This window comes from Oncorhynchus mykiss, chromosome 23 (genome assembly GCF_013265735.2).
Source record: "Oncorhynchus mykiss isolate Arlee chromosome 23, USDA_OmykA_1.1, whole genome shotgun sequence".
Classification (NCBI taxonomy): Eukaryota; Metazoa; Chordata; class Actinopteri; order Salmoniformes; family Salmonidae; genus Oncorhynchus; species Oncorhynchus mykiss.
Window position 1 is genome coordinate 26,814,052 of NC_048587.1, and position 21,940 is coordinate 26,835,991.

General features: G+C 40.3%; 1 protein-coding gene across 1 annotated transcript in view; it reads left to right on the forward strand.

Annotated features, from left to right (window-relative positions):
• Window positions 1-21,940, forward strand: part of LOC110502511 (glutamate receptor ionotropic, delta-1) — a 450,947-nt gene that overhangs the window by 118,493 nt on the left and 310,514 nt on the right. The gene's annotated exons all lie outside the window — the stretch shown is intronic.

Here is a 21,940-nt window from a genome sequence, read left to right on the forward strand (position 1 = left end):
CAGGAGCCCAAATTATTTGGGTGGATCCTCATAAAACATGTTTTGTTTCCAAACGGTATTGCAATTGTCATCTAAATTCTGATCCAACAATAGCTCAGCTTCCGCAATTATTACAGGCCTATTCCATATTGACAAATCTAGCTGCATCACAGAGATGTAATCACTTTATTGCCATTATGATAATTATCATGATGGAGGATCATTGCTCCCTGATAAGGTGCAAATGTGCAGTGTGTGTGTGTGTGTGTGCGTGCGTGCGTGCGTGTGTGTGTGTGTCATCGTGCATTTGCATCGTGGCACATTTGTGAGAATCATGCAGTGTTAATGAAGGCAATTACAAAAGTGGCAGACATTTTAGCTCGGCCTCATTCGGCTAACACATATCAGAGGAAATTGGAATGAGAAGATTATGTTGTGTTTTTCCATGTTCTGGTGGATGATTATGACTTTGTGTTTTGTTGTGTTGCATAACATTAGTTCAGTCTAAACCAGGGATGGGAAACTTTGATTGGGCCACAAAAAAAAATCTGAACTCATCATGAGGGGCCACAGTGGCTCGCTGGTCTACGTACCCATATCCTTACCCACACCTGCAGTCAGAGCCAGCCCTAACCCTTTTGGGGACCTAAGTGGAATTGTGTAATCTCCTGCAATTCTACACATTTTGCCATGGGGCGTGGAGAAGATGTTGCAGTTTAAAGTATGTTTGCTGCAATTCTACACATTTTGCCATGGGGCGTGGAGAAGATGTTGCAGTTTAAAGTATGTTTGCTGCAATTCTACTCATTTTGCCATGGGGCGTGGAGAAGATGTTGCAGTTTAAAGTATGTTTGCTGCAATTCTACACATTTTGCCATGGGGCGTGGAGAAGATGTTGCAGTTTAAAGTATGTTTGCTGCAATTCTACACATTTTGCCATGGGGCGTGGAGAAGATGTTGCAGTTTAAAGTATGTTTGCTGCAATTCTACACATTTTGCCGGCATATAGTGGGATCGCTGACTGCGTAGCTGCGGGAAGTAGGGGTGCTGAGGGTGCTACTATTTACGGTATTTTCTCACTAAAGTAGTGCCCTGGTACTTTACTAGTCCTGTATTAGCGGACCGATATAGCCGTCTGCAACCCAAGAAACATGTTTCTGCCACAGAACAGCACCTGTATGTGGAGTATAGCCTATCTGACATAAACAACTTGTTATAAATGCGCTATCAGAAATGTACAGCCCTGTCATGTTTGGAGGCTTGAAGCAGGTCTATAGACACTCCTTTTATGTTTTGCTGTAGCTCCCATATTGCTGCTCCAAAACTGTATTTGTAATTATTATTATTATTGTTCCCCTCTATGTTAAGTACCAGACTGAACCAAAAGAACAGCAAACTGGCATCAGGATAGAGCACTGGGACGTCTCTGTCCCCATGGAAAATCGGATTGGAATAAAACCACGAATAATAAGAAATACCAGCAGAACAGATGTGGTCTTTTAAGAGAGTGTCTCTCAAAACTCTCCTGGGGAGCCACAACTGTTCCATGTATTTGATCTATTCCAGAACTAGCCCATCTGATTCAAACTAATTATCAAACCCTTGACTAAATGAATAAGGTGAGCTAGTTCATGGCAACAACAAAATTATGAAACGTCTGGAGGTCCGAGGAGAGGTTTAGGAACCACTGCTACTGAAGAATAATGAACATAGTAGCTGTATCTTTTCTGTCATGTTTTTTTTTCTTCCAGATTCGGCTTGATGCTAGGTGAATCCAATTTGTCTGGCAGGGCACCGTTTTCTCCTTTTGTGATCTGTAAGAAAGGAATGCTATTGAACTGAGTTTCACAGCGAGACTGTGAGGGGAGGGGGAGGCAGTAGGGTTAGCAAACAACATTGGTACAAGTACATTTTGGCAGCTTTGCAAGTCCTTCTGTAAAAGGCGCCTTACTCAAAAGTCGTTCTTTGTGAGGGGAGTGCAGAAGACTCCCTTGCGAGGTAAAGTTCAAGCCCTGTATAGGAACAAGATAGAGCTGCACAGGTGGGACAGGTAAACCACATTTGCTTTTGTGTGTGGCTGTATATGTGCCAGTTCACTTCAAATGCAGTGCTATTGTATCCTTTTTCTAACGTAGCACGTTGTACAAATAAGATACTGAATGCCCATTGTTACCTAAGGGTTGCAGATGCTGAATGCAGGTGTGCACTAGTAAGATAATGTGTGTATCAAGCCCCTTAAAACCTCATCTGAGAGACTTCCTCCAACATCTCAAGTCAAAGAGAGAAAGAGAGATGAGCAGTTTACAATCAAATCAAAGATGTTAAAGCAGGTGCAGTGAAGTGCTTGAAATGCTTGCCTACACATCACTGGGGGCAGACTTATTTAATCCATGTCTAGGAACTGTAATTAAAATGACTTTAATGTGACAGCTAGTGGGGGAAGATAATTTAGCCTCGCATTGTGACATGAGCAGTAGCATTTAAGTGGTGAAGCTGCTTTCAGTTCTCGTACAAATCCACCATGAGGACAGCTACACCTCAGAAAGTAATTCTCAGCTAACTGCTGTGCTAAAGCTAGGGACCAACACTGACTAACAAAGAGCCAATGGCATATGGAAACATTGAAAAAGTCGTAACTGAAGACAGATTCACGTGTTTCCGTATTTCCTCTGCCCTACATTACATGGTGAGGTTAGGTTTTGTCAATGGTTTTCAAATAGTGCATTTGGAAAGTATTCAGACCCTTTGACTTTTTCCACATTTTGTTACGTTACAGCCTTATTCTAAATTGGATAAAATATGTTTTTTGCTCTATCTACACACAATATCACATAATGACAAAGTGAAAACATTTTGTGAAATTTTTGCAAATGTATACAAATAAATACTGAAATATCACATTTACATAAGTATTCAGGCCCTTTACTCAGTACTTTATTGAAGCACTTTTGGCAGCTTTTTGTTTAGTCTGATGAGTTGTTTTGACTCCTATTTTTCAGTTTTTCCTTTTCATTTCTTCAGTTTTTTATTATTATTATTACTATTATTACTGTTCCGAGCTCCTCTAAAGTGAGGAAAGGCCAGTCAGAGAAATCATGCAACTATGTTCTGCCTTGGTCTAAGTGGTGCCTTGGCCAGGCCAGGTACTGGTTGATTGTTGCTTCTGGGAACCATGAATATTCAGCTTTTCACATCACAGCAAGAGCCAAACTTTCACTGTCTCTAACCGAATGTGTAGGTGGATTGGACCATGATGTAAGAGGGAGAAAGTGAGCGAAGCATGGTGACATGTGGAGGTGAGAGCAATGGTCACTAGGTCTGTGTGGAAGAGATTCTCTTCATTGTGTACGTTTGCATCATCACAGTGGATCACAGTGTCGGGACGGGGATGGAGACGGGCAGAAGTAAGTAGTAAGCTGCTCGGGCAGGATCAAAATAGCCCAGCCTTGAGGCTGGCCGCTTGGCGGAGGGACGCTACACCCCTTATTCATAACCGCTGGCACCGTCTTCGCTAAACCTCTCCCCTGAGTTGCAGTACCAGCTGGCCAAGGTACCCACCACACCTCCCCAATTAGAGTCCCTTATGCAAGCCCTGCCCACTCTGGTGCCTGGCCCCAGCACCCCTGCCACCTGGCTCAACACACGCTGACACCTTTGATAACAATGGCTGTTAATGAAAACCCAAATTGCATTCCTCGCAATGTGATTCAATTTAGTGTTGCGTGCTAAAAAGCCCCCAGAAGAATATGGAATATTTATATATATTTTTTTCAGTTTAGTTTCAGTCCGTTTTCAGACTTGATTTATTTGTTTTTATTTAGTTTGGGTTTCATAAAATTATTTATATTTCGTATTTGGCTTTATTTTTTTGTGTTAGGGACAGAATGTAGCCTTGTGTGTGGGAGTCCAGAAGCCATTTGTGTGTTGTAGTTGGTTTTTTTGGGGCGATATCACTTGCCACTGGGGGGCAGTAGTACATAAATTCAGGAGTACAAATGAGCTTAAGAAATTTAAATTAAAAATCAATCTGTGACTTGGATTTAAAAGCATAATTATCATGGTTTGACTAGTTTCATGACATTTCTGCCGCACCGTTCAAAGCTATTTATTTTACCTTTATTTAACTAGGCAAGTCAGTTAAGAACAAATTCTTATTTTCAATGACGGCGTAGGAACAGTGGGTTAACTGCCTGTTCAGGGGCAGAACGACAGATTTGTACCTTGTCAGCTCGGGTATTTAAACTTGCAACCTTCCAGTTACTAGTCCAACATTCTGACCACTAGGCTACCCTGCTGCCACAACTCTGCCCAGTGTGGAAAAAGTACCCAAATGTCATACTTGAGTAAAAGTAAAGATGCCTTAATAGAAAATGACTCGAGTATAAGTGAAAGGCATCTAGTAAAAAAACGACTTCAGTAAAAGTCTAAAAGCATTTGGTTTTAAATATACTTAAGTATCAAAAGTCAATGTAATGTCCAAAATATATACTGAGCAATTTCAATGATTTTACAGGGTTACAGGAAATAAGGAAATCGGTCAATTTAAATAAATAAATTAGGCCCTAATCTATGGATTTTCCCACCCACTGGGGAGCCAGGCCCAGCCAATCGGGATGAGTTTTCCCCCACCAAAGGGCTTCATTATAGACAGAAATACTCCTCAGTTGCATAAGCTGTCCAGGTGGCTGGTCTCAGATGATCCCGCTGGTGGCACATGGTCTGCGGTTGTGGTGGTCAGTTTGACGCACTGCCAAATTCTCTAAAACGACATTGGAGGCAGCTTATGGTAAAGAAATGAACATTCAATTATCTGGCAACAGTTGTGTGACAAAACTGTACATTTTAGAGTGGCCTTATATTGTCCCCAGCACAAGGTGTACCTGTGTAAGGATCATACTGTTTAATAAGGATGGTGGATGGATTATCTTGGCAAAGGAGAAATGCTCACTAACAGGGATATAATCAAATTTGTGCATATGGAACATTTTTAGAATCTTTTATTTCAGGTCATGAAACATGGAGCCAACACTTTACACGTTGTGTTTATATTTCTGTTCAGTATACTTACAGTGCCTTGCGAAAGTATTCGGCCCCCTTGAACTTTGCGACCTTTTGCCACATTTCAGGCTTCAAACAAAGATATAAAACTGTATGTTTTTGTGAAGAATCAACAACAAGTGGGACACAATCATGAAGTGGAACGACATTTATTGGATATTTCAAACTTTTTTAACAAATCAAAAACTGAAAAATTGGCCGTGCAAAATTATTCAGCCCCCTTAAGTTAATACTTTGTAGCGCCACCTTTTGCTGCGATTACAGCTGTAAGTCACTTGGGGTATGTCTCTATCAGTTTTGCACATCGAGAGACTGACATTTTTTCCCATTACTCCTTGCAAAACAGCTCGAGCTCAGTGAGGTTGGATGGAGAGCATTTGTTAACAGTAGTTTTCAGTTCTTTCCACAGATTCTCGATTGGATTCAGGTCTGGACTTTGACTTGGCCATTCTAACACCTGGATATGTTTATTTTTGAACCATTCCATTGTAGATTTTGCTTTATGTTTTGGATCATTGTCTGGTTGGAAGACAAATCTCCGTCCCAGTGTCAGGTCTTTTGCAGACTCCATCAGGTTTTCTTCCAGAATGGTCCTGTATTTGGCTCCATCCATCTTCCCATCAATTTTAACCATCTTCCCTGTCCCTGCTGAAGAAAAGCAGGCCCAAACCATGATGCTGCCACCACCATGTTTGACAGTGGGCATGGTGTGTTCAGGGTGATGAGCTGTGTTGCTTTTACGCCAAACATAACGTTTTGCATTGTTGCCAAAAAGTTCAATTTTGGTTTCATCTGACCAGAGCACCTTCTTCCACATGTTTGGTGTGTCTCCCAGGTGGCTTGTGGCAAACTTTAAACAACACTTTTTATGGATATATTTACGAAATGGCTTTCTTCTTGCCACTCTTCCATAAAGGCCAGATTTGTGCAATATACGACTGATTGTTGTCCTATGGACAGAGTCTCCCACCTCAGCTGTAGATCTCTGCAGTTCATCCAGAGTGATCATGGGCCTCTTGGCTGCATCTCTGATCAGTCTTCTCCTTGTATGAGCTGAAAGTTTAGAGGGACGGCCAGGTCTTGGTAGATTTGCAGTGGTCTGATACTCCTTCCATTTCAATATTATCGCTTGCACAGTGCTCCTTGGGATGTTTAAAGCTTGGGAAATCTTGTTGTATCCAAATCCGGCTTTAAACTTCTTCACAACAGTATCTCGGACCTGCCTGGTGTGTTCCTTGTTCTTCATGATGCTCTCTGCACTTTTAACGGACCTCTGAGACTATCACAGTGCAGGTGCATTTATACGGAGACTTGATTACACACAGGTGGATTGTATTTATCATCATTAGTCATTTAGGTCAACATTGGATCATTCAGAGATCCTCACTGAACTTCTGGAGAGAGTTTGCTGCACTGAAAGTAAAGGGGCTGAATAATTTTGCACGCCCAATTTTTCAGTTTTTGATTTGTTAAAAAAGTTTGAAATATCCAATAAATGTCGTTCCACTTCATGATTGTGTCCCACTTGTTGTTGATTCTTCACAAAAAAAATACAGTTTTATATCTTTATGTTTGAAGCCTGAAATGTGGCAAAAGGTTGCAAAGTTCAAGGGGGCCGAATACTTTCGCAAGACACTGTAAGTATCAAAAGTAAAAGTATAAATCATAAAAAATGATTTATATTAAGCTAACCAGACGGCAAAATGTTCTTGTTTTTTTTTATTTACGGATAGCCAGGGGCAAACTCCTACACTCAAGACATCATTTACAAACGAAGCATTTGTGTTTAGTGAGTCCGCCAGATCAGATGACTGGGGACGTTCTCTTGATAAGTGCATGAATTGGAAAATGTTCCTGTTCTGCTAAGCATTGGAAATGTAACAAGGAGTTTTTCTGAGGAGTATTTCTGTCTGTAATGAAGCCCTTTTGTGGGGAAAATCTTATTCTGATTGGTTGGGCCTGGCTCCTCAGTGGGTGGGCCTATGCCCTCCAAGGCATAGTCATGTGAAATCAGGGGCACAACTTTAACTGGGATGGGGGTTATGTCCCCCCCACATTCTGAAATTGCATTTTTACTACTATTATTACTACTATCTAACAGCTGTTTTTTGTATGGAAATGTTTTGTACCCTTTGTTTTGTCCCGTTTCAACAGAAGTTAATGAACTTGGTTGATGTACCGTTAGAGAGTGAGCTGGTCAAAAGTTGGCTAATGTTAGCTATTATTTTAGCCTCATTCACACTAGAATCAAAACGATGAAACCAAAGGCCAAACGAAAATTGAAGACCGATATTCTAACGTTTAATGTGAGTTGAGTTTTTACTAGTCAGCATAGCTGGCAATGTAACGTTATTAATCTGTCAGTTACCCTAGCTAATTCCATACTTTTCACACTGACAGTAATAAACATCTCTACAGGCTTCACTGTCATGGTGCACAATCAGTACACAACACTATGCTCATCATTTCTTAGGAGATGGTGACAGGTGTCCGAGCAGGGTCAGACAGCCAGGGAAGACCAGTCTATGGAGCTCAGGGGAATTTTGCAGTACATAACAATATCAGCGAATGATACAAAGTTCCATCTTGAGTTGATGGGTAGCTCTACAGTAGCTACAGAACAGCTTGTTTAAGCTTAAAGCTATAGCCTCATGATATTAATTATATGGAGGATTTGCTGTTTCTGTGTGTTAATGTATATTTCAGGTGTATGTGTTTTTATTTTACAATGTTTTTTATTTTACTTTTGTTTCCAAACCTTTCCCTTAGGAATAAAAAAAAGGTGGGGACGAAATTGTTTGGGAGAGAGTTGAGTTATGAACTAGACTGGTTGGGGTTGGGCTTGCATGCGGCTCAGGCTGGCTGTGCGGTCTGGTTGAAATTTGATATAGACAATCAAACGTTTTTTTTAAGAGTTGTTCATTTGTTAGGCTATTGGTTAAATGTGCAACTCAATATTGATTATTGAATTACCTTTGAACTAGTTCAGTATTATCAATCACTTAAACATATTTGAAAATGGTCTCTTAACTAGCTTGATGACTGCATGCATTTTTGCTTACTTTTTGTTGTTATAAACAGAGACGAAAAATTGGATTGTGTAGAAATGCAGGAAATTAGCTTTAGATGGCCAACACAATTCTGGGCCAGGTTATGTCCCCGCACACTTCTAAAACCAAAGTTGCGCCCCTGTGTGAAATCCATAGATTAGGGCCTAATTAATTAATTTCAATTGACTGATTTCCTTATATGAACTGTAACTCAGTACAATCTTTGAAATTGTTGCATGTTGCGTTTATATTCTGGTTCAGTATAGTTACTCCACTCCAATAATCTCATTGTCAGAGTAAAAAGAAGGAAGCCTGCACAGAATACAAATATTCCAAAACATGTATCCTGTTTTCAGCAAGGCACTAAAGTAATACTGCAAAACGTGGCAAAGCAATTAGATTTTTGTCCTGAATACAAAGTGTTATGTTTGGGGCAAATTTACAACACATTACTCTACATATTTTCAAGCATAGTGGTGGCGACATCATGTTATTGTTATGCTTGTAATCATTAAGGACTGGGGTAGTTTTTCAGAATAAAAATAGAAACAGAATGGAGCCAAACAAAGGCAAAATCATAGAAGAAAACCTGGTTCAACTTTCCACCAGATACTGTGAGATGAATTCACCTTTCAGCAGGACAATAACCTAAAACACAAGGCTAAATCTACACTGGAGTTGCTTACCAAGAAGACAGTTAATGTTCTTCAGTGGCTGAGTTAGTTTTCACTTAAATCTACTTGAAAATCTATTGCAAGACCTGAAAATGGTTGTCTAGCAATGATCGACAACCAATTTGGCAGCTTGAAGAGTTAAAAAAATAATAATGAGCTAATGTTGCACAATCCAGTTGTGGAAAGCTCTTAGAGACTTACCCAGAAGGACTCACAGCTGTAATCTCTGCTAAAGGTGCTTCAAGTACAGGTATTGACGATTGGGTATGAACACTTATGTAAATTACATATTTCTGCATTTCATTTTCAATAGATTTGCAAACATTTCTAAAAACATGTTTTCACTTTGTCATTATGTGGTGTTGTGTGTAGATTGGAGAGAAATCCAGTCTGAACACAACAACATGTGGAATAAGTCAAGGGGTATGGATACTTTCTGATGGCACTGTAGTTATTTTACAACACTGCTCTTGGCTGTTCTGTAATAGCTTGATAGCCTTGACTATGTTCGGCCCATTGTCAGTTGCGACGAGTAGGATCTTCTCCTCTGGATGTCCCATGTGTCCAATGTGCGGTCTGGTTGTCAATGTGCGGTCAATTACCTCTCTGGTGTGTGGATGCTAAATCCTATGGAGGTTGAGCAACGCATGCTGTGCCTTGTTGGAGGAGGGGTGATAGCAGGCTGATATGCTCATAAAGGAAGCAGTCAGTCCTTTCTTGCTCCATCTGTCTACCTACAGGGTTATATTTCATGCCTCTTTCAGAATCTCCTTAACTTTCTGGGTTACTGTATCCATTTGCAAAGCAATCGACCCATTTAGTCTAGCAGTAAAAGGAGTTTTACATTTGGGATCAAGTGTTTGGTTGAATTTTCTGATGGCTGGCTCATCTCACGGTCTCGTGGACATGCCAGACTCAATGAATAAATTAACCAGTGCTACTTATTTTTTTACTCATTTGAATTAAGAGCAGAAACACGGCAACCTGTCATGCAAACTGCTACATTTCGTTGTCCTATCGTTGCCGTTGACATGCAGCTACTAATAGCTGGTGGCTGTCTCACCTTGTAATTATCGGGAAAGTTGTTTGTATGAATCTTTGTGGGTGCCATTAAGATGAACTTTGAGGTTGCTTGGGTTTTTCCCTTTTTTCTCTGTTCCACACACACTGCCATCTTCTGACACTACAATACATTTTCTTTGGTCCTTTCGAGCAATGTACTCTAAACAATCCCGTACAGGGGTTACATTTTGCTTGCGCCATTGCTCACGCCTACAGTAGAGTGTAGAGTTCGACCGATTATGATTTTTTCAACGCCTATACCGATACCGATTATTGGAGGACCAAAAAGCCGATACCGATTAATCGGACAATTTTTATTTCTTTATTTGTAATAATGACAATTAAGAAGGTAAGAATATTTAGGTTGTAGTTATTATAGGAATTATAGGACTATTTCCCTCTATACCATTTGTATTTCATTAACCTTTGACTATTGGATGTTCTTATAGGCACTTTAGTATTGCCAGTGTAACAGTATAGCTTCCATCCCTCTCCTCGCTCCTCCCTGGGCTCGAACCAGCAACACAACGACAACAGTCACCCTCGAAGCAGCGTTACCCATGCAGAGCAAGGGGAACAACTACTAGAAGGCTCAGAGCGAGTGACGTTTGAAACGCTATTAGCGCGCGCTAACTAGCTAGCCATTTCACTTCAGTTACACCAGCCTAATCTCGGGAGTTGATAGGCTTGAAGTCATAAACAGCACAATGCTTGACGCACAATGAAGAGCTAGCAGGCAAAACGCACGAAAGGGCAGTTTGAATGAATGTTTACGCGCCTGCTTCTGCCTACCACCGCTCAGTCAGATACTTAGATACTTGTATGCTTGTATGCTCCTCAGATTATATGCAAAGCAGGACACGCTAGATAATATCTAGTAATATCAACCATTTGCAGTTAACTAGTGATTATGATTGATTGTTTTTTATAAGATAAGTTTCATGCTAGCTAGCAACTTACCTTGGCTTACTGCATTCGCGTAACAGGCAGTCTACTTGTGGAGTGCAATGAGAGAGAGGCAGGTCATTATTGGACTAGTTAACTGTAAGGTTGCAAGATTGGATCTCCCGAGCTGACAAGGTGAAAATCTGTCGTTCTGCCCCTGAACGAGGCAGTTAACCCACCGTTCCTAGGCTGTCTTGAAAATAAGAATGTGTTCTTAACTGACTTGCCTAGTTAAATAAAGGTGTAAAAAAAGTATATATACTGTATATTTTTAAAAAATACAGATTTTCCCATTGTTATGAAAACTTTTAAATCGGCCCTAATTAATTGGCCATTCCGATTAATCGGTCGACCTCTACTCTGGAGCAGGTTTTCATCAAGTATCTCTTTGTACTTGGCTATGTTCATCTTTCCCTCAATCCTGACTAGTCTCCCAGTCCCTGCCGCTGAAAAACATCCCCATAGCATGATGCTGCCACCACCATGCTTCACCGTAGGGATGGTGCCATATTTCCCCCAGACGTGATTCTTGGCATTCAGACTAAATAGTTCAATCTTGGTTTCATCAGACCAGAGAATATTTTTTCTCAGTCTGAGAGTCATTTCGTTACCTTCTGGCAAACTCCAAGTGTGCTGTCATGTGCCTTTTACTGAGGTGTGGCTTCAGTCTGGCCACTCTACCTTAAGGGCCTGATTGGTTGAGTGCTGCAGAGATGGTTGTCCTTCTGGAAGGTTCCACAGAGGAACTCTGGAGCTCTTTCAGAGTGACCATCAGGTTCTTGGTAACCTCCCTGACCAAGGCCCTTGTCCCCCGATTGCTCAAATTTCGGGGCGGCTAGCTCTAGGAAGAGCCGTGGTTGTTCCAATCCTGTCTCGGAGCTCTACATTCAATTCCTTCGACCTCATGGTTTTTGCTATGACATGCACTGTCAAATGTGGGACCTTATATAGACACGTGTGTGACTTTCCAATAATGTCCAATTTGTTGAATTTACCACCAGGTTGTAGAAACATCACAAGGATGATCAATGGAAACAGGATGCACCTGAGCTCAATTGTTCGAGTCTCGTAGCAAAGGGTCTGAATACTTATGTATTGTCATTATGGGGTATTGTGTGTAGATTGATTTTTTACATTTATATAAGGATGTAACATAACAAAATGTGGAAAAAGGGAAGGGGTCTGAGTACTTTCCGAATGCACTCTACTAGAGGTTGACCGATTAATTAGGGCCGATTTCAAGTTTTCACAGCAATCGGAAATTGGTATTTTGGGTCGCCGATTTGCAGATTTTTTTTTTTTTTTAAATTATTATTATTTTTTACATTTATTTATTTTTATAATACCTTTATTTAACTAGGCAAGTCAGTTAAGAACACATTATTATTTTCAATGACGGCCTAGGAACGGTGCCTTGTTCAGGGGCAGAATGACAGATGTTCATCTTGTCATCTCGGGGATTTGTTTTTGCAACCTTCCAGTTACTAGTTCAATGCTCTAACCACCTGCCTTACATTGCACTCCACGAGGAGCCTGCGTGGCAGGCTGACTTCCTGTTATGCGAGGGCAGCAAGAAGCCAGGTAAGTTGCTAGCTAACATTAAACTTATAAATAACTATCAATCTTCACATAATCACTAGTTAACTGCACATGGTTGATGATATTACTAGTTTATCTAGCGTGTCCTGCGTTGCATATAATCGATGCGGTGCCTGTTAATCTCTCATCGAATCACAGCCTACTTCGCCAAACGTGTGATGATTTAGCACTGTCGTTGCACCAAACCTAACCATAAACATCAATGCCTTTCTTTAAAATCAATAAACAAGTATATATTTTTAAACCTGCATATTTACTTCACATTGCCTGCTAACATGAATTTCTTATAACTAGGGAAATTGTGTCACTTCTCTTCGTTCCGTGCAAGCAGTCAGGGTATACACAGCAGTCTGGGCCGCCTGGCTCGTTGCAAACTGTGTGAAGACCATTTATTCCTAACAAAGACCGTAATTAATTTGCCAGAATTGTACATAATTATGACATAATATTGAAGTTTGTACAATGTAACAGCAATATTTAGACTTAAAAATAAAATACAGAACGGTTCCGTATTTCACTGAGAGAATAAACGTTTTGTTTTCGAAATGATAGTTTCCGGATTCGACCATATTAATGACCAAAGGCTGTGTTATTATGTTGTAATTAAGTCTCTGATTTGATATTTGATAGAGTAGTCTGAGCGATGGTAGGCAGCAGCAGGCTCGTAAGCATTAATTCAAACAGCACTTTCGTGCGTTTGCCAGCAGCTCTTCACAATGCTTCAAGCATTGAGCTGTTTATGACTTCAAGCCTATCATCTCCTGGGATTAGGCTGGTGTAACCGATGTGAAATGGCTAGCTAGTAAGCGGGGTGCTAGCTAGCTAGCCACTAAATTAATTTTTTGGTCCTCCAATAATCGGTATCAGTGCTGAAAAATCATAATCGGTCGACCTCTACTCCAGAGTGCTCAGAACCTCAGACTGGGGCGAAGGTTCACCTTCCTACAGGACAATGACCTTAAGCACACAGCCCCGACAGCGCACGAGTAGTTTCGGGACAAGTCTCTGAATCTCCGTGAGTGGCCGAGCCCGGACTTTAACCCGATCAAACATTTCTGGAGAGACCTGAAAATTGCTGTGCAGTGAAGCTCCCCATTGAACTTGGGAGGTTGAGAGGATCTGCAGAGAAGAATGGGAGACACTCCCCAAATACAGTTGTGCCAAGCCTGTAGCGTCTTACCCAAGAAGAGTCGAGGCTGTAATCAGTGCCAAAAGTGCTTCAATAAAGTATTACATATAATATTTATATTAAATGTAATAAATATTAAATATTTAGGTACAAACAAACAATTGTCTTATATTGGTTGAAAGCTTAAATTATTTTTAATCTGACTGCACTGTCCGATTTACAGTAGCTATTACAGCGAAAGCATGCCAGGCGATTTTTTGAGGACGGCGCCCTGCATCAAAATATTTTTCCACCGGCACAGGTTTCATAAATTCACAAATTAAGATTAAATATTCACTTAATTTTTGAAAATCTTGCTCTGATTTGTCATCCAAAGGGTCCCAGCTTTAACATGTAGTGTCATTTTGTTAAATAAAATCCTTCTTTATATCCCAGAAGTCTGTTTAGTTTGCGCCATCGATTTGAGTAATCCAATCGTTCAACATGCAGAGAAAGGAATCCGAAAATGTACTCCTAAACTTTGTTTCAACAAGTCAAAATACATTTCTATTTATTCCTCAGATACCCTAAAATGTAATCTTACTATAACATTTCTTATGGAAAGAAGTATGTTCAATAGGAAACGTTAGGGATAGGAATATATAGGAAACATCACGACAGTGATGTCTTCACTATTATTCTACAATGTAGAAAAAAGTAAGAAATTAAGAAAAACCCTTGAATGAGTAGGTGTTCTAAAACTTTTGTAAATGTATATTTCAGTTTCCAAAAATGTCTAAAAACCTATTTTTGCTTTGTCATTATGGGATATTGTGTGTAGATTGATGAGGGAAAAAAATGTTTAGTACATTTTAGAATAACAATATGTGGAATAAGTCAAAGGGTCTGAATACTTTCCAAATGCACTTTATGGTTCACATTTCGCACAGATCCTCAGATTTCTTACCTGTTAGCTACTGATAGCTAGTGATTGTGATGCAGACGCTAGACATTTTAAACATTGCCATCTACTGGAAGCATTTATCTGTCAGATTCAGAAGCTTGAAACCCCCATAAAAACAGCTTGAAACCCCCATAAAAACAGCTTGAAAACCCCTTTAGGAGAAAAAAAAAACATTTTATGTTTAATTTGATTGTAGTTTGTTTTACAGTCAAAATAATTAATAGTTTCAGTATCGTTCTAGTTTTTCCATTTTTTTATTTCAGTTTACTAAATATTTATAATTTGAGTTTATTTTAGTTTCAGTTTTTGTTTACTAAAATAACATTTCTGTGCAATATACTTTATCTGCAAAGAATAACACAAAAAAAAAAGTTTTTTTTTTGTTTTTGTACTGTTTGTCTGGGTTTTTACTGTGGTAAGATTATGTGATGTAATTGATCAATTTTGTTAAGTGATATATGCATTGCTGATGACAAAAGGCGTCCCTTTGTTTTTTGGTGTGTGTATGTTAGTGTGTTTAGCATTGATTTTAATTGCTGAGGTACACAGTTGGCAACAAGCGGTGCCCATGCAACTAATAGATATCGTTGACAAATAGCTTTTGTGTATATTTCTGTATCTGTTTAAATGAGCACACTGCATGTGATTGTTCTCTTGTTTTAGAATGATCAATGCAGTATCTTCATGATGTCTTAGTGTACTTTGCAGCTTACTTCAGAGTTTTTCAGTCTCTACAGGCTCGTTAGAGATCAGAGACAGAGCTGTGGGCAGGCTTCAGTACCTATCTGAGCATTGGAAGGCCTCTCAGGATCCCTTAGAGAGCGGAGGTTAAAAAGCTCAGACTGTACAATTATTAGACTGAGGTTGTGTTGAAAACAAACCCACCCACGCACATGCAGACACCCACGCATGAACAAACGTGTACTTGTTTAACCAGGATCCGTGAAATTCCCTTGTTGTCTGTTGGGATCTTCTTTTACGTGTCTGATCCATAAGAATATCACACAAACACACACACCCAACACACCCAGCCCTATAACCGATGGCCTTTAAGGCAGCTTGTCGGCGGCAACAGGGAGGGTGGCGGAGGTCACAGTAAAAGTGGCCAGGACGAGTCTGCAGGGAGGGCTAAAAGCTGCCTGGATCTAATGGATCGCCACAGTGACAGGGCAATATCTAGGAGGAGGGAGAGAGATAGAGAAAGGGCCTGGGGGCCTGCCATTTTAAAGAAGCCTTGATAGGACGGGCCGATAAGGGCAAACATGGTAGTCTGCTCTAAATAGGCTGAGTGTCTTACTGCTGTCCTGAGAGAGAGACTGAGGGACAAACCGAGGAGGGGAAGGTGTTGTTTTTTTCATAGTGTGTCTCCGTCAAAATGGGGGTTGTTAATATCACACATTTGACTATGGTCATCTACATTTTTAAAAGGTTTTAAAACAATTCCATTAAATTAAATAGTTGGACAATTGATGAAAATATTTAAAACTTTTGGAATTGTTATAATCCATCAGATATTGACTGTTTTATAGCATATAAAACATTTTACTGGCACGGACAAATATTGAATGTAGTTCAATGATTTTGGTGGGAAATCAGGTAATCAATTTATAGTAACATTTCACTTATTTTCTCTTAGACTGCACTTATACTGTGTATACATTTTCTTGTATCAGGTATTTTTTGTGCGTTAAATAAATAATAATACGTGTGTTACGGTTTTCTTGTGTCGAATGAGAGGAGGACCAAAATGCAGCGTGGTTATCTAGATACATCTTTAATAAAGACGAATGATACAAAACAATAAACGTAACGTGAAAAAAACGAAAACAGCCCTATCTGGTGCAAACATACACAGAGACAGGAACAATCACCCACGAAACACTCAAAGAATATGGCTGCCTAAATATGGTTCCCAATCAGAGACAACGATAAACACCTGCCTTTGATTGAGAACCACTCTAGGCAACCATAGACTTACCTAGACAACTCTACTATACCACAATCCCATAATCTACAAAAACCCCAAGACAAAACACACCACATAAATAACCCATGTCACACCCTGGCCTGACCAACATAATAAATAAAACACACAATACTAAGACCAGGGCGTGACAACGTGCTTTATTTGCATCAATGGGGTGTATTTGCATTTGTTAATGAATTAACATAAATGGGAGGAACAGGGCTTCCACCCACCAAACACTTGTTCTGTTTAATTGTACCTGCACTCACCTGCACTGTCGAGACTGCCTAATTATTTACTGTTGTTGTCAGTAATACTAAGAGTGTGCAAAGCTGACATCAAGGCAAAGGGTGGCTACTTTGAAGAATCTAAAATATATTTCGATTTGGTTAACACTTTTTTGGTTACTGGTTAAAGCGTTGGGCCAGTAACCGAAAGGTTGCTGGATCAAATCTGCGATCTGACAAGGAAATATCTGTTGTTCTGTCCCTGAGCAAGGCAGTTAACTCACTGTTCCCCTGGCGCCGAAGACATGGATATCGATTAAGGCAGCACCCGCACCTCTCTGATTCAGAGGGGTTAGATGAAATACGGAAGACACTTTTCAGTTGAATACATACAGTTGGACAACTGACTAGATATCCCCCTTTCCCTTTCCCTTACATGATTCCATGTGTTATCTCAGAGTGTTGATGTCTTCACTATTATTCCACAATGTAGAAAATAGTAAAAATAAAGAAAATTAGTAGGTGTGTCCAAACTTTTTACTGGTACTGTAAATGTTGAATGTTTTTCAGCCATTCCTGAACCAGCGAGCAAAAAAAATGCTACATATGGGCAGTACAAAATATCCTCCCAACTATGTTGTTACCTGTATGGCGCAGCTGTCAATTTTTTGGTCCTTAAATTAAACTGGTATATTTTTTTTATTCATGACAATTTTCTTTAGCCAATTTTGGTCTTTAATGCAGTGCCGACAGACAAGTTCCTTACCTTCTCCCCTTTCCACTTGCCTCCTCCATTTTTGCGGTAATGCTGCGATCAGTTGATTTCAATTTTGGATAGAGCAGACATTTCCATATATTTTTGTTAAAACTACATGTGTGACATAACTTCAACAGTCCTATTTAAGGTATAATTGACAAAGATTGTACCAAGACACGGGAGTGATCATTCTACAGTGGTCCCTGCAGTATATGCTCAAACCGGTATGATTAGACCACTTATCCAGAACGCCCAGTTTTCGATTGACTCAACATTCAGCGTTTGAGCAGGCCACACTGTTTTTTTCACAGAAACATTTTGCACAAACACAAGTCCTTACAACGTTATGTCCTGAGTGTGACCAGTTTATTTTTTGATGCAATGTTCAGACATTCACAGAAGTAGCAACAGCATAGCACAATCATCCAAACTGGAAAATGTAGGCTACATCAGTCTTAGCGCTAAATGAGGAAATATTCACGTAACACCAGCAGTCATATTTAGCTAACTTGCAGCTGACAGAAACCATAATAGGTATTAGCTAATAGCCATTAATATTTACAATTCATCACATCACGGGTGAGCTCACCATTGATCAAAATAATTGAGTAAAACACTTTCCAAAAATCAAAAGTAATCCGACGATGAGGAGTTTGTGCACGCCACCATGTTTTTGTTGTTGTTGTGTCAACCAAAGATAAGAAGAGCAAACAAGATGAGTTTGGTATTTTTGCAGTATGCATGTTGAAGGGGTTGTGTTGTCTGCCATCTTTCACTGCTCTTCATTCACTTCCGGAAGTTTAATTGAAAGATGAGTGAACCATCCCTTCACCTCATTTTGTTATAACACATGACACTCAGAATGCATTGTATAATGTCAAGAAACATGGCGCCACACATCAGTATGACTGTCAAGAGTATTTTACATACATCATATGTGCCCATTACAATCTATCCAAGAATCTGAATGCATGATGTGTCACCAGAACTTGAACATGTGACTAAAACAGTAAATAAATTATGCTCCATACATACGGTATTCTACAGTAGAAATGACAACATGATACACAGAAAGGAAAACAACAATGAAGGCAATGCCAGCGCTAGCCATAAAATATGCCAGGGGGAGAAGTTTGTGCAAGACTGCGCAAACGTCTGCATATGTCTGGGGAAGTGCTTGGGCTCTCTTCGAAGTGAGAAGTTTGTCCAACTCAGCAAAGCCTCAAACATAAATTGTCCGCAACAGGGAAATGGGCTACTTCTATGTTAATTAATGAGGAGGTGGAACATACCTCAATTCAAACTGTTGTTAGAAAATAAACCTGTTCAAAAATAATTAGAAATTATTCTTATGTTATCGCCAATGTATCTTCCATGTAAAAACCTGTCTTAGGCCTCCTGAGTAGCGCAAAGGTCTAAGGCACCGCATTGCAATGCTTGAGGTGTCAATAGACACCTGGGTTTGATCCCAGGCTGCGTCATAGCCGGCCATGACCAGGAGGCGGGGCACAATTGGCCCAGCGTACTGGCTTAGGGGAGGGTTTGGCTGGAAGGAATTTCCTTGTTCCATCGCGCTCTAGCAACTCCTTCTGGTGGGCCCGTTGCCTACAAGCTGACTTCGGTCGCCAGCTTAGGTGCGGCTGGTTTCTGGGTTAAGGGAGCTGTGTGTCAGCTCTGTTTCAGAGAATGCATGGTTCTCGACCTTAGCCTCTCCCAAGTCTGTAGGGGACTTGCAGCAATGGGACAAGACTGTAACTACCAATTGAGGAGAAAAAGTACAAATAATAATAAAAGATGGGATGAATAATATCCAACAAAACCTTCGCAATTCTATGCATTTTGCTAGGATTTTGGCATCACAACACTGAAGTATAAGGGGTCTCCAGTTTTTTAGGTGGACTGGTTCTTTATATTTACCACCTGGGTCCTGTTTCACTAATAGTGAAACCAGGCCTTCTTGCTGAGTATCTGAGAGTCTACCATTTTTTCAAGAGTGGCTAAAACATATCAATAACGGACCTTCGTGTACATCGAAAAAGATTGGTATGCCATCCAGCCCTGGAGTTTTCCCGGACTTGAAGGCTTTAATTCTAGAAGTTCATCCTCTGCAACTAGCTAGCTACATGTCTTAACAAAAGACTCCACTATGCAAGTATCCATTTCAATATAATCAATTCGCTCTGGCTATCTACTCCGATTTCACAGAACGAGTAAGATAGTCTAGCTAGCTTAATCTTCAGATATTATGCATTTCTAATTTTGCCCAGTGTCAGTAAATGTCGGCAACAGTCACCAATGCTCTGGATAACATGAAAACAGCCTAACCAGCTCTGCCAGCCAATGTTAGCCAGTTAGCTTGGGTGCTTGACTGACGTTGTGAGGTCAGAGCTTTCGGATCAACCCTACTTCTTAGCCAGAGAGTCCATTGTGCGCTCTGAATGCGAAATGTTGTGCATTTACGAACGGACAATCTGACAGCACAGTTCAGTGCTGTTCCATCAATACGGTGCATTAAAACTAAAAGCAGATTTACCTAGCGTTACCTGAGTTTTGGCCTCAGAACAGCTTTTATTTGTTGTGGCATGGACTCTACAAGGTGTCAAAAGCGTTCCACAGGGATGTTGGCCCATGTTGACTCCAAATGCTTCACACAGTTATGTCAAGTTGGCTGGATGTCCTTTGTTTGGTGGACCATTATTGATACACACAGGAAACTGTTGATTGTGATAAACCTTGCAGCGTTACACTTCTTGATACAAACCGGTGCACACCTACTACCGTACCCCGTTCAAAGGCACTTAAATCTTGTGTCTTCACCATTCACCCCCTGAATGGCACACATACACAATACATCTCAATTGTCTGAAGGCTTAAAAATCTTTCTTTAACCTGTGTCCTCTCCTTCATCTGCACTGATTCAAGTGGATTTAACAAGTGACATCAATAAGCTTTCACCTGGATTCACATGGTCAGTCTATGTCATTGAAAGGACAGGTATGTTTTATACTCATTGAATATTCCTCAATAAGCTGACAGTTTCCACATTGGAAATTTGTCCGGTCAATATTATCCCGGAGCTGTGAAAAATAGGTGCAGCTCTTACATGGGATGAAACATTCACCATAGTCTCTGAAGGTGGTAGCTGCGAATCTGGAAAAAGTCAGTTTCCCCTTATGGCGGAAAGTGGTAGACACCATTTTGGAAAAAGTCAGTTAAAATCCACTCAAAAATATTTTGAGTTTGGCAAGGAATCAGCTAAAAGTCATTCACTCCACAGAGTGTGAAAATTAGTTAGATTTATTCAAACAGTTTGTAGGATCACCACAGTAATAGGCAGTAAGTGAGAACCCAACCACAGACTAGAAACCAGCCAGCACGAAGAGTAGGACCCACAATAAACTAAACCAACGCACAAAACTCACCAGCATAACAACAGCAAGGAACGAGCGGTGACTTACTCAATGCGATTAAATGCTGGGGCCCATCAAAACAGCAACACAACGGAGGCTGTGTTACCAGTATGATAGCCAGGAGAGAAGGACCTTGGAGGGAATGTCATTTCCAGTACAGGCCGTTGGAAGTCGGGAGGGAGGCAAGCACTACAGCAGGCTGCGGGAGAGTCAAAAACGAAGTGGAGTTCAAGTTTGACAGTAGGCCAAAAACATTTACAGATCTCCCACCAGGCCAAAAAACATGAACCCAAACCCTCCAAGATCCCCCCACAGTTCCCCAATAGCTGTCCCTCAAACATTCGAGCCCCCCCCCCCCCCCCCCAGAAGAATACAATGAATTCCATTCCCCACCCCCAATAAACCCCCAATGTACCAGCAAACAAGAGAATGAACTAAAGTGAAAAAATGAAAAGACAAGAAATCAGCAAAAAACTATGCAAAAAAAACACACAAAATATCACAAGACATCAAGGACAACTAAAATCATAACAGCAATGCCAACTGTATATGTTTGTGTCTGGCACTATTACATGTATGTGTGTGTTCATGTATGTGTTTATTTGAATGAGAGTGTGTGATATGTATGTGTACAAACACCTGCATGGCATCGGCCTCAGTCAAACTAGCATTAGTTGTAAAAACACTTTCCCTCAGTGTCATTCAAACATAATAAAAATTATGTTTTATTTTTACTTAAAAAAAACTTTTATCTTTGACCATCATTCTATATCCTGCATAGCAACTCCACTCCCAGTTGCCTCCAATTCCACATCCAGACGCTCAGCTTCACCTAGCCCATACCATCTATTTCTGCTGGCCACCTTCTTCTGGTTTCTACGCAACACATATCTTTCAACTATGCTGTAATGTTTAACGTACAATTGCAATCTGTCTAATCGAATACAATCCACAGATTGCTAGTTGAAGATAAATACCTTTACTAAGAGTATTAGTATAGTAGTAATTGACTGAGCCGGTCTCTCCACATCTCATAACAGTACTATTTCTAGAGTCAATTTTAGATCAATGCTATGCATTTTCAGCCATTCCTGGATCTGAGATCAGAAACAGGCTGCCTGAGGCTACCTGGCAGTACCAA